This window comes from Galeopterus variegatus, unplaced genomic scaffold, assembly GCF_000696425.1.
Source record: "Galeopterus variegatus unplaced genomic scaffold, G_variegatus-3.0.2 Scaffold3323, whole genome shotgun sequence".
In the NCBI taxonomy this organism is placed as follows: Eukaryota; Metazoa; Chordata; class Mammalia; order Dermoptera; family Cynocephalidae; genus Galeopterus; species Galeopterus variegatus.
In genome coordinates, this window is record NW_007729434.1 from 163,967 (window position 1) to 174,564 (window position 10,598).

Consider the following 10,598-nt stretch of genomic DNA (forward strand, 5'->3'; position numbering starts at 1 on the left):
TTTCACATTACTGTCTCCAACAGAAAGGAAATAAGCATCAGAATACACCGTGTTGAAGTGAACCCAGTATAAGGTTTTCACATTACTGTCTCCAACAGAAAGGAAATAAGCATCAGAATACACCGTGTTGAAGAGCCCAAGAATTACATTCCCAAGCAGGAACGTACTGGAGGACAAAAAGCAAAAGTAGGTGGAATATTAAGAAAATATGAGTACAGGGCTGGCCAGTTAGCTCAGTTGGTTAGAGTGCAGCCTTATAACCTCAAGGTCACGGGTTTGGATTCCCATACTGGCCAGCCTCCAAAAGAAAGCAAGAAAGAAGCAAAGAAAGAAACAAAGAAAATATGAATACAAAGAACGTAGAGGGGAAGATAATCAAAATGCATGGAGAGAGAAATTGACAACAGCAGAAAGTAAGCCAAATGATAGCTATTAACAGGAAAAAGAAGAACAGGGGGAGATGGGGAGGGGGAGAGAAGCAAATAATAAAAACATGAACTATATCAGCTTACAATTTTATTTTAAATTAAATTAGAAAAGTGTTGATAAGAAATAAAAAGTGAATAAAGAGAAATAAGCAGCTTTAAAATGACACCCCTCAAAAGCCTAAACTGAATCAGAGAGATTTCTGTTTTATGCATAGTACCTGGATTCTTACTATACGTCACAGTAATAAAAAATGAAACATTCTCCTTTCTTACCCAAGTGTCTACCATATAATGATAGTTAAATTCAAAAGAACTTGAGTCTTTAAAATTCTTTTATTTTTATTTGACACATGTGCATTTCAAATACCTCTGGTAGTCTGAAAGGCACCCAAAGGTAGAGTGTTGAATAATGGAAAATATTAACAATCATTTGAAGAAGCTAGTTAACTTATTTTCTTCCCAGATGTTAAAACTCTCCAGTTTCCCAATTTCAAGAGAAGAGTGTTAATTTAAAAAGTGCCATAAATGCTAACTGTAATCATGTCTTCTTAATCTTGCACAAAACCCGTAGAGAGTATGAATTACCGGCCCATAGAAATACTTTCATTTCACTATTCTTTGTAATCAGAAGTCTGGAAATTGTTTTGTGCAACCCAGAATCTGTACTAAAGGCTGGTAATCATTTGAGAGTGGTCTTTCAGCCACTGTTACTAATGCGCTGAGGAAGACAAAGGCCAGGCCTGGGAGCCCACTGTGCAAACAGCATCAGTCCACACGCCACCAATCACAGCACTCTCGACAGTCTTAAACCTTGAGCAGTACAGCTAAAGAAGGAAAAAAGCTGTAATAGCATCCTCTTCTCTTGTGGATGCCTATATCACTGGTTCTAAGCATCAGCAGCATCAGTGTTTCTCAGTACATCTCAATAAAAATGATTTCAGCTACGAATAAGTCATTAATTATATTTTATGAAAAAATGTACTGCTGAGAAACAAATGTACCTTTTGGGGAAGGGGGAATTTGAAAATTCTTCTTCCTTGAAAATATGGCATGGGCACTTTTAAATTTAATTTCTCTTTGTGCCATCCAAGAAATTTTCCAAACAGTTTTCCCAGTTAAAATATCATCATCAGATTTGAGAGAACTAAAGTCAAATGAAAAGATTGTTTCCTCTTAAAAAACTAGTAAAAGTTCAAAAACTACATCTGACACAGGTGTCAGCCTTCGATGGGAAGACCAGGAATGTTATACAAGGATGGGATTAGGAACAGGAAGAAACTTCCTCAGGTCCTTCACATTAAACACAGGGGAAGTTTTAAAATCATTTTTTATTTTACTCCAATGTGAGTGTTATTTTCCTTTCTGTCTTTCGAGCCTTAATTTGCCCAAGTGAAATGTGTGATATGCATGCAACTAGGATTGCCAGATAAAAACAGGGCACACAGTTAAATATCAATTTTAGATAAATAATAAATTTTTAGTATAAATATGTCCCACATATTACATGCAACATACTTATACTAAAAAAAATCTCCACTATTTATCTGAAATTCACATTGAACTGGGTGTCCTGTATTTTTATTTGCTAACTCTGACAACCCTACATGCAACAGGCTTAACATATCAAGTGGATAGAATGCTGGCCAAGTCTATCCTCTGAAAGGGGATGAGAAAGGTTGGTAAGTGCACACTGGTGGGGGGACACAGAAAAAAAAAGGTGACAGGGCAGGGTATGTATCAAGACCCTGACACTATACAGAGAGAAAAAGAATAGTGATATATTTTAACTGGATACAATGACTGAAGATGGAGGACAAGCATGCGGTGACTGGCAGGAGGTGGGCAGCCCAGGGAAGGAGGGTACGCACTCTGGCCCTTAGTACAAGGCAGTTGCTCTTTGCCCCTCTGTTAGTTTCTTCCTATGCTGGTGAGTTTCATAGAGGCAGTATATAACCAATGGCAGTAGAAACTGAGATGATTTTAGGCTTGATAAGTTGAAAATACAACTGTCATATCTATGTAGATCTTCTTTTGACTAATTTTTTTTTGTGTGTGTGTGACCGGTAAGGGGAACGCAACCCTTGGCTTGGTGTCACCTGCACCGTGCTCAGCCAGTGAGCGCACCGGCCATCCTTATATAGGATCCGAACCCGTGGCGGGAGCGCCACTGCGCTCCCAAGTGCCGCACTCTCCCGAGTACGCCACGGGGCCGGCCCTTGACTAATTTTTTACCCATACTTTTATACTGAATGTTAGCAAAGGGTTTGATCATGAAGTTTGCTTTTTTCTTATTACTGATAGGTGGAGGGGAGAAAATATGCTACTAAATGTGGCATCCTTTAACAATGACCTGGGAAAACTTCCAACTTCTGCATCATGATCCCATCAGCCCCCAAAGAAAGTCACAAATGCTAGTTGGTGTCCTGAGCAACTGAACAAGACAGGATTCTATCTCTTTCTAACTTGCCTTGCCTACCATTTTCCCATCTCCATGTATCGTGACTTCCGTTGATTCTCTCCTCAGCTTTTCTAAGTGTTTCAGGCTTTTAGGCTCTGACTTAGCCTATTTCTCTGGCTTGGATATCCCCTGCAGTCTTGGTCCTGAAAAACTCCAGTCCTTTGGCTGGGACTGCTGTGTGGCCAACCGGCCTCACCCCACACCCCACATGCCACAGTAGGGAGGAAAGCAAGCTGGACAGGTTCTATTAGAAACTGAGTGTCCAACAGTGCCCAACAGGCATCTGTTATGCCCAGCTTAAATCATGTTTCCTTTGCCCCCGGCTGATGTTGAATCATCAGGTTGGCGAAGAGTGGAGGTGAAGATGGGGTTTTTAGAAAAAGCTTGACTGCTTCATTGATTCGATAGAACCCTCGATGCTTTCCTTCTGTCGCTTCTGTCCTCTGTGTCTCCTTACTCTTTTTCACATGTCTATTTCTAAGTAGAGTTTACCTACTTAGATTTAGATTTGAGGTTGGGGAGAGAGAGGCAGGGTAAGAAGGCCCACTTCAACCTCAAGCTTAAGTTGTGTTTGTCAATCCACCTTTTATTAGAGCATTTAACACTGTGAATTTCCACTTACTTGTGGCACAGAGGTGATGAGCATGGACTCTGGAGTGAGAGTACTCTGTAACTTACTAGCTGTGCATCTGGGTTACTCAACCTCTCTATGTCTCAGTTTCCTCACTTGTATATCAGGGAATATGAGTGCTAACCTTACAGGTTGGTATAAAGATTAAATGAGTTATGTGTGTATGTAAAGCCTTGAGAAATGTGCCAGTTAAATAGTTGCTTTATTATAATTGCAATCATAATAATAAAGGTCTATTCGGATTTCATTGTTTGTTAATCCTCAGGGAAACTGGAAGAGCAAAATTCTGGAATCTGTGGGTCCCTGGATATATCATTTTAACAGCACCTGAATCTCTGCCATTTGTAGGTACTTCCGTACCACCCATCCCTGCAGTTACAGTAACACAATTAATTAAACCAATACATAAAAAATAACATTTAATTTGTAGAACAGTGCCATGTTAAAAAGAAAAGAGAAAAAATACATAGGTACAATATCAAAGGTAGGCTCAAGGAAGCCTGATCTGCTACTCAATAAGAATCACAAGCTGATGAGGGTTAAAAATGAGGAAAATGCTTTTGGATTAAGGTTGACATAGATCAGAAAGCAAGCAGTGGTTAGAAATATCCTCAGCTGAAGCAGGAGACAGCTGAGCTATGTCTATACCTTTGGCAACAATTATATGGTCACCTTGAGAGATAAGACATTTTAATAAATGAAAGCACAGATTTCATACCAAAAAAAAAGCTCTTCGTATGTCCTTTACTTTGATGCTGGCTTTAGAGTGGACTGATGAAATGAATTTAATATTTACTGAAGTACTCACTTCTCTGTGTTTCAAGGTCATAACCCTCATGGTTTTAGTGTGATGGCATGTGTCAATACAAGGAAACTCAATCAAGTAGACATTTATTCAATTGTTCCAGATATTTAGTAACATCCTAAAATTACTTTAAAAACATTTTTTATCTTTGCCAAAGATAGGAAATAGAGTTAAGTGCACAAATGGCTTTGGACAATCTGCTGCAGAGAACTGTTTTAAGCATGCCATAAACATGCCAAATCAATAACTTGTTTCTTTATCTGCATGTGCCATGAAAATCTGGCTATCATAGAGTGCCGGATCCATTAAAAACTGAATTTGCTATTTCCAGACAGCAGATAGCTCAAAGCTCAACAGGGCCAGAAGGCAATAGTCCAAATTCACATCTCCCTCTCTAGAAGAACAACTCAAAGCACTCTGTTGCTAAATTATTTTATTCAAAGCACAGGGGATAATGAAGGCTTGACAGTACCATGGTTTTCTCAGGATTGAGTCAAATGGCTATTATTTTTCAAACATAAAGAGCTGGGTGGAAGTGACTTTGTTTTCTTAAATCACTAGACAAATCTGATTAACCGAGATATATGAATCAATAAATGATTTTTGAAATGAAACTGTTCCTTCTGCTTAAGAGGTATGGTATATATATATATATATATATATTTATGAAAGTTGATGTCACAGAGACTATTAGTCACTTAGGGAAGAGGATAACCCAAGACTTTTGACATAGATTTTTGCTATATGCTTCTAACCAAGCAAATCTATAGAAAATATTATTTTCTATTTTTATTATATAATGTTTCACTGTACACTAGTAGATATGAATACAACCACTCTTTATAGTAATATTTCATTTATCCATCTTATAAAGAACCAGCTGTTCCTAAGAGTTTGAGATAAGTAAAATTTATTCCTAAAATACCAACATTTCTGAAAATAGGATATCCACATCTCTGTTTTTAAAGAAAACACATATTTCTTGACGTAAATTAATCCTAATTATTTCACCCTGGGACTACTGAAATGTATAGGAATAGCTGGGTATTTGGGTCTAAATTAAGTGGTCTTGTGCAGCTGCACTTTCAGAGTTCCTCTATTAATGACTTATAGTTTTTATAGCTTGTCCCTGCTTTCATTTAGTATGCTGTCACTTCTTACTGGAGCTTTGACTTCTTGAAGCAATAAGCACCCTCTTTTTAACTGCTATTAGAGTTGACTGTGGGTTTGGGAAACTAGGCATCTAAGTTTGTTAGAAGTGATTTTTTTAAAAAAGTGAACTGTTTGTGGATGAGGGACTGAAGAAGTAATGAGGTGGGAGGAAAGAATTAAACAATAATTTGAATAGTCTGGGCAGAGGTGGTTTTCCTTGCAGGATACGAGCTGTGTGTTAGCCAAGATTGCTGCTCCAGAGACCTCTGGTTGAATAAACCACTCATGCTAGTTTTCTGTTTACTCACAGGCTAACTCATCGAGCGCATTCACACATAGCTGTTTTTGACACACAGGAGTTAGTCTACATTTCAGTTGGTATATGCTTACATATGTAGAAAAATTACCAAAATAACAGTAGTCACCAAAAGAAAAATGAAAAATCCACTTTACTCACGTGGGGCTTTTTCAATTAGCAATAATGTGCCTTGCATAAACCTCCTTGGCTAATATACTGCCCCTGTGCAAAGCTACGCGGGGCTTTTTAACAATGTTTATTCTCAAGTGTGTCCACTGATTTATGTCTTTATATGTAGAGAAATTATTAACATAACAAGTCACTAAAAGAATATGAGAAGCCCCTTTCATAAAATACAGAAACTATAATAGTGACAACCTGTTAAAGACTCACTTTTAATGATGGACTATATATTCATTCATACAGACTAAATGTATTTAGGAACTTACTCAACTTTGCAGATGTTAAAAACCAATATAGACTTAAACAAAATTTTTCTAACCTTCTCCTTCCAAGCACTTTCGTATTTTATAAATATATGTTTAACAAATAAACCTAGATGTCCCCCTGAGCACACAATTCTAATAAATTCTAACAAAAAGAAGACATCTTTGGGCCAGCCCGTGGCTCACTCGGTAGAGTGCGGTGCTGATAACACCAAGGCCGCGGGTTCGGATCCCATATAGGGATGGCCAGTTTGCTCACTGGCTGAGCATGGTGCTGACAACACCAAGCCAAGGGTTGAGATCCCCTTACCAGTCATCTTTAAAAAAAAAAAAAAAAAAAAAGAAGAAGACATCTTTTATGTGCACAGCAATATTTTCTTCAGGCCAAGAATACATAACACATGGTAATTTGCACGGCTTTAATAAAAGTATCCTAATTATAGCCTATTCTAACTTACCTCTGACTTATCCAAAGGAAAAATTCAACTCCAAGCTGACTTTCTATAACCTGGAAGGCCTCTGGCCCTGAAACCTTTCCTGGTAGTTATAATGGTGCATTTTCAGAAACTAGAAGCTATGTTTGTTTATTTATTTTTGTGGCTGGCTAGTACAGAACAAGCTATATTTATTATGTTTATTAAAATAACAGAGGAAAGAATATAATGCATAAAATACAATCAGATTATTTGTTACTTTGGATTACTGTCCCTTTTATTATGACAGATAAATGGGAATTAGTTTTGGTCAAGGCTTTTTGTAAAGTCTTTTTTTTTAATTATAAGAATTCCTGAAAACACTCTTTTAAAGATGGACATTCAATGAACCAGCAATATTTCATACTGTAAAATATTTCCTAAGACTCATTCTAGGTGCACATTTTACTCTGAGCTTTATTTGCTTTTTGTAACAACAGCATTTAAGAGAAAATAAACTGATCATCTGCAACCTAAACAATGGCTTTGGGGTATGATTAAGAAATGCACCTGGCCTCACTCAAACAACACGTTTGTTTAACCTGGTGACTTTCCTGTGTCTGGGGTCAGGCAGGAGCAATCTTGGTTGCGGGGAGGACAAAGGAACAAATATAACTCACAGAGAACAAAATGGTCATACTAACTACCCTTTGTAATTACAACTGTTTTAACAGTTTCTAGTAGGCAAGGCTATCATTTAAGTGACCCACTATAATTTGGGATGAAACCCCAGGAAATTATGCCAACTTTAGAACAGGAGTTGCATTTCTGAGTTTACTCAGCATAAGAAACCCACTGAAATGCTGAGTATTCCTTCTTTGGCATAAATTTAAGTCAAAGGAAAAATTAACACTGAAAGGAATTTAGCTAGAGAGGAGAAGAATATCACAGCACTCACTTCTAGAAGCACGCCATAGTTTATTTTACTTTTCCATCTTTTTTATTATGGAAAATTTCAATCATATAGAAAAATATACAGAATAGAATAATGAACCCCCACAAACCCATCATTCAGTTTCAATAAGCATTAACACACGGTCAATCTTATTTTATTGCACCCTATCCATTCCCTTCTTTGAATTTTTTAAAGCAAACCCCAGACAGCTAATGTTTTATGTATATATGCTTTCATTTACAATATATGTATTTATTTTCCTAAAGATCACTCCAGAAATCTCACTGAGCACGAGATGTTTAAAACATATTTAAGCACATCTTGTAAAATGTTTTACACTAAAACTTATCTGCCTAGAAAACTAATTTACTTGAATACAATAGGGTAATTAAAATGACAAAGTAACTTGAAACACAACCCTCTATTATTTTATTTATATGGAAAAACAATGTTCTAAGGTTGAGAAAATAGTGAATGTCACTTTAATCCTATGGTTCTAGTCTTTATGGACATTCTAATCTACAAGAGACAAGTTTAAAAGTAACATGGTTAGATTTGCCTGGATGGATTCTGAAAAACTGGGAGGAGGCTACTAAGGGGGGCAGGAGCTGCTCAGAACAAAACTTTCCCCTTTTCCTTCACTACACACATACAGAATAAAACAGAATGCCAACGGGCCAAACCTTAGGAGCTTCAAAAATCACTCATCAAGCAGTCTAGCTACTTACAATAATTTACTACCCATCTTAAAGCAAAGATCAAAAGGAACTCCATCTAGCATTTATGTTCAATTTCTCATTGCCTGATGACTAATTTGTAGAGGAATGAAGTCTTCACAAGGGAAGCCAAAATAATCTGAGGTGACTTTGATACAATGCCACAAAGAATATGAAGAGGAAGCTGGTAGAAGCTGCAAATGGCTAAGTTCCATTAAGAGTTCTAATAAAAGAATAATGGAATTTCCCTTAACTGTGAATTAAAAAATGTTACAAATGGGCAAAATTTAGACAAGTCTGGCAAAACCTTTTGTCATATACCTTTTGTCATGTTGTTAAATGTTAACTTTAGCCACTGTTGCACTTCTGTTAATGAAATGGCTTCATCCAAAAAAAAAAAAAAAAAAAAAAAAAAAAAAAAAAAAGCAACATTCCCATCAGAAATCTGGCTAATCTAATTCCTTTTGCTGTTGTATTACTTATCAGCCTGTACCTTCTGTCCGCATTGTCAGACACTACTGGTTCTTTCAATCTCTTCCAAACAAATTGCCTTATTCTGCAAAGTGATTGATTTAGCTTGAAAAATGTAACTTGAAATGATATAATTTTTAGTATTGTATATCACCATGGTCACATGGAACATAAACACCTCTTTTATAAATTTTTGGTGCTTAAGTAAATTGGTCACTATGGAAACACTAGAAGCTATTCAAATTCTTTCAACTGCTATGAACAACTGGCACAATTTTTCCTCCTCAATCCAGACATCTCTGTATTCTCAACTGAGGAAAGGAGTTTTCACACTACTTATTTTGGCTAGTTAAAAAATCCCCACCACATGTCTCACTATAAATTCATAGATAAGGATTTAAGTTTATATTAGCATTTCAACTGTGCAAATTTTTGTTTGCTTCTGAAATCACCTCGAATTAACAGATTTACTGGAACCTTACATGGCATAGAAGTTTCACAAATCTTGTAATATATTTCCCCGTGAAGATGTGGTGTTAAGATTTTTCCTAAAAAACAACAATATGTGGGTTTTCTTTTTAAGTGTCCTTATCTTTAACAAATATATGGTGAGATACTTATAAGTGAAAGATATCAGAATTCTTCAGATATGGGTGGTGGAGAGTGTGGGGTATACATGAAACAAGACAGGCTATGAATCTGTAAAGCTGTGAGACAGGTACATGAGGGTCATTACGCTACTTGGTTTTCTGTGTAGCAAAACTCTTGACAGTGGATATTTCAGATATAATGCTATGCACTGCTTTTCATTAGGATTTTTATTTAGAAAAATAAGTTTCTATCAGTAGCAATGGAGAACCAAGTTTTGAGAGTCAATATTCTAACTGTCCTTACCACGACAAAAGCCAAGTTCACCCAATACAGTGTTTGGAAAGAAAAAAACCAAAAGCCAACCAAACAAAACACAACCCCAAATCTGTCTTTTTGTAGTATCTGAGATCTAGATTTTAATGTGAATAAAATATAATTATTTTAGTTCAGAAATACAAATGTTTTCTTTCTTTTTTCTTTTTTTTTTTTGTCCTTTTTGAGACTGGCCGCACCGCGCTTAGCCAGTGAGCGCTGTGAATGCACCGGTCACCCCTATATAGGATCCGAACCCGCGGCAAGAGCGCTCCTGCGCTCCCAGCGCCACACTCTCCCGAGTGCGCCACGGGCTCGGCCCCAAATGTTTTCTTTAAAAGGAATAAAAGTTGAAAAATTAAAACTGAAATATAAATGTAATTTGTAAGTGAATTTGAAATCACCATATATTAGTGAAAACTGTGCTATACACTCAACTTGTAATACCTAATATACTAGTAACATGCGTCTCTTACCTTGTGATCATATGGATTGTAAGAATGAAATACTCGAGAAAGATCTTTTGTCCTTTGCTTTTTCTGTGGAAGAAAACACAAACATTTGAGTTGACAGCTAGCAAAAAATATACATATGTGTATATATTTATAACTATCTATCTCTACGTAAAGATATTGTTGATTTAGAGACTCTTCCTTTGTGCAAACTGAGGGGACACATGGATGCGATTAGAAACCAAAGTCACTTGATAGTTATATGGGTCATTGTCACAGAGCAGCCAGGCAATCTTTTCCTAGAAAGCTGTGTAATTAAAACACTAATCATCATCAAAAACTCTATTTAGGAACACATAATTCAGAGACTAAAATGAAGAAAGCTGTGGAAAATAAAGACAGTGCAATCCACATTTAGGGCACTTTCAATTTCATTGTCACATCAACTGCTGTGACTCAGAGTTGGGACC

At 36.6% G+C, this 10,598-nt stretch overlaps 1 protein-coding gene across 1 annotated transcript in view; it reads right to left on the reverse strand.

The window, feature by feature from the left end:
• The window catches only part of LOC103600373 (threonylcarbamoyladenosine tRNA methylthiotransferase-like), a 151,403-nt gene extending 141,193 nt beyond the window's left edge, over positions 1–10,210 (reverse strand). The window contains exon 1 of the mRNA XM_008584636.1: positions 10,153–10,210. The gene's annotated coding sequence lies outside the window, so the exon portion shown is untranslated. The remainder of the gene's footprint in view (positions 1–10,152) is intronic.
• Between the last annotated feature and the right edge of the window lie 388 nt (positions 10,211–10,598).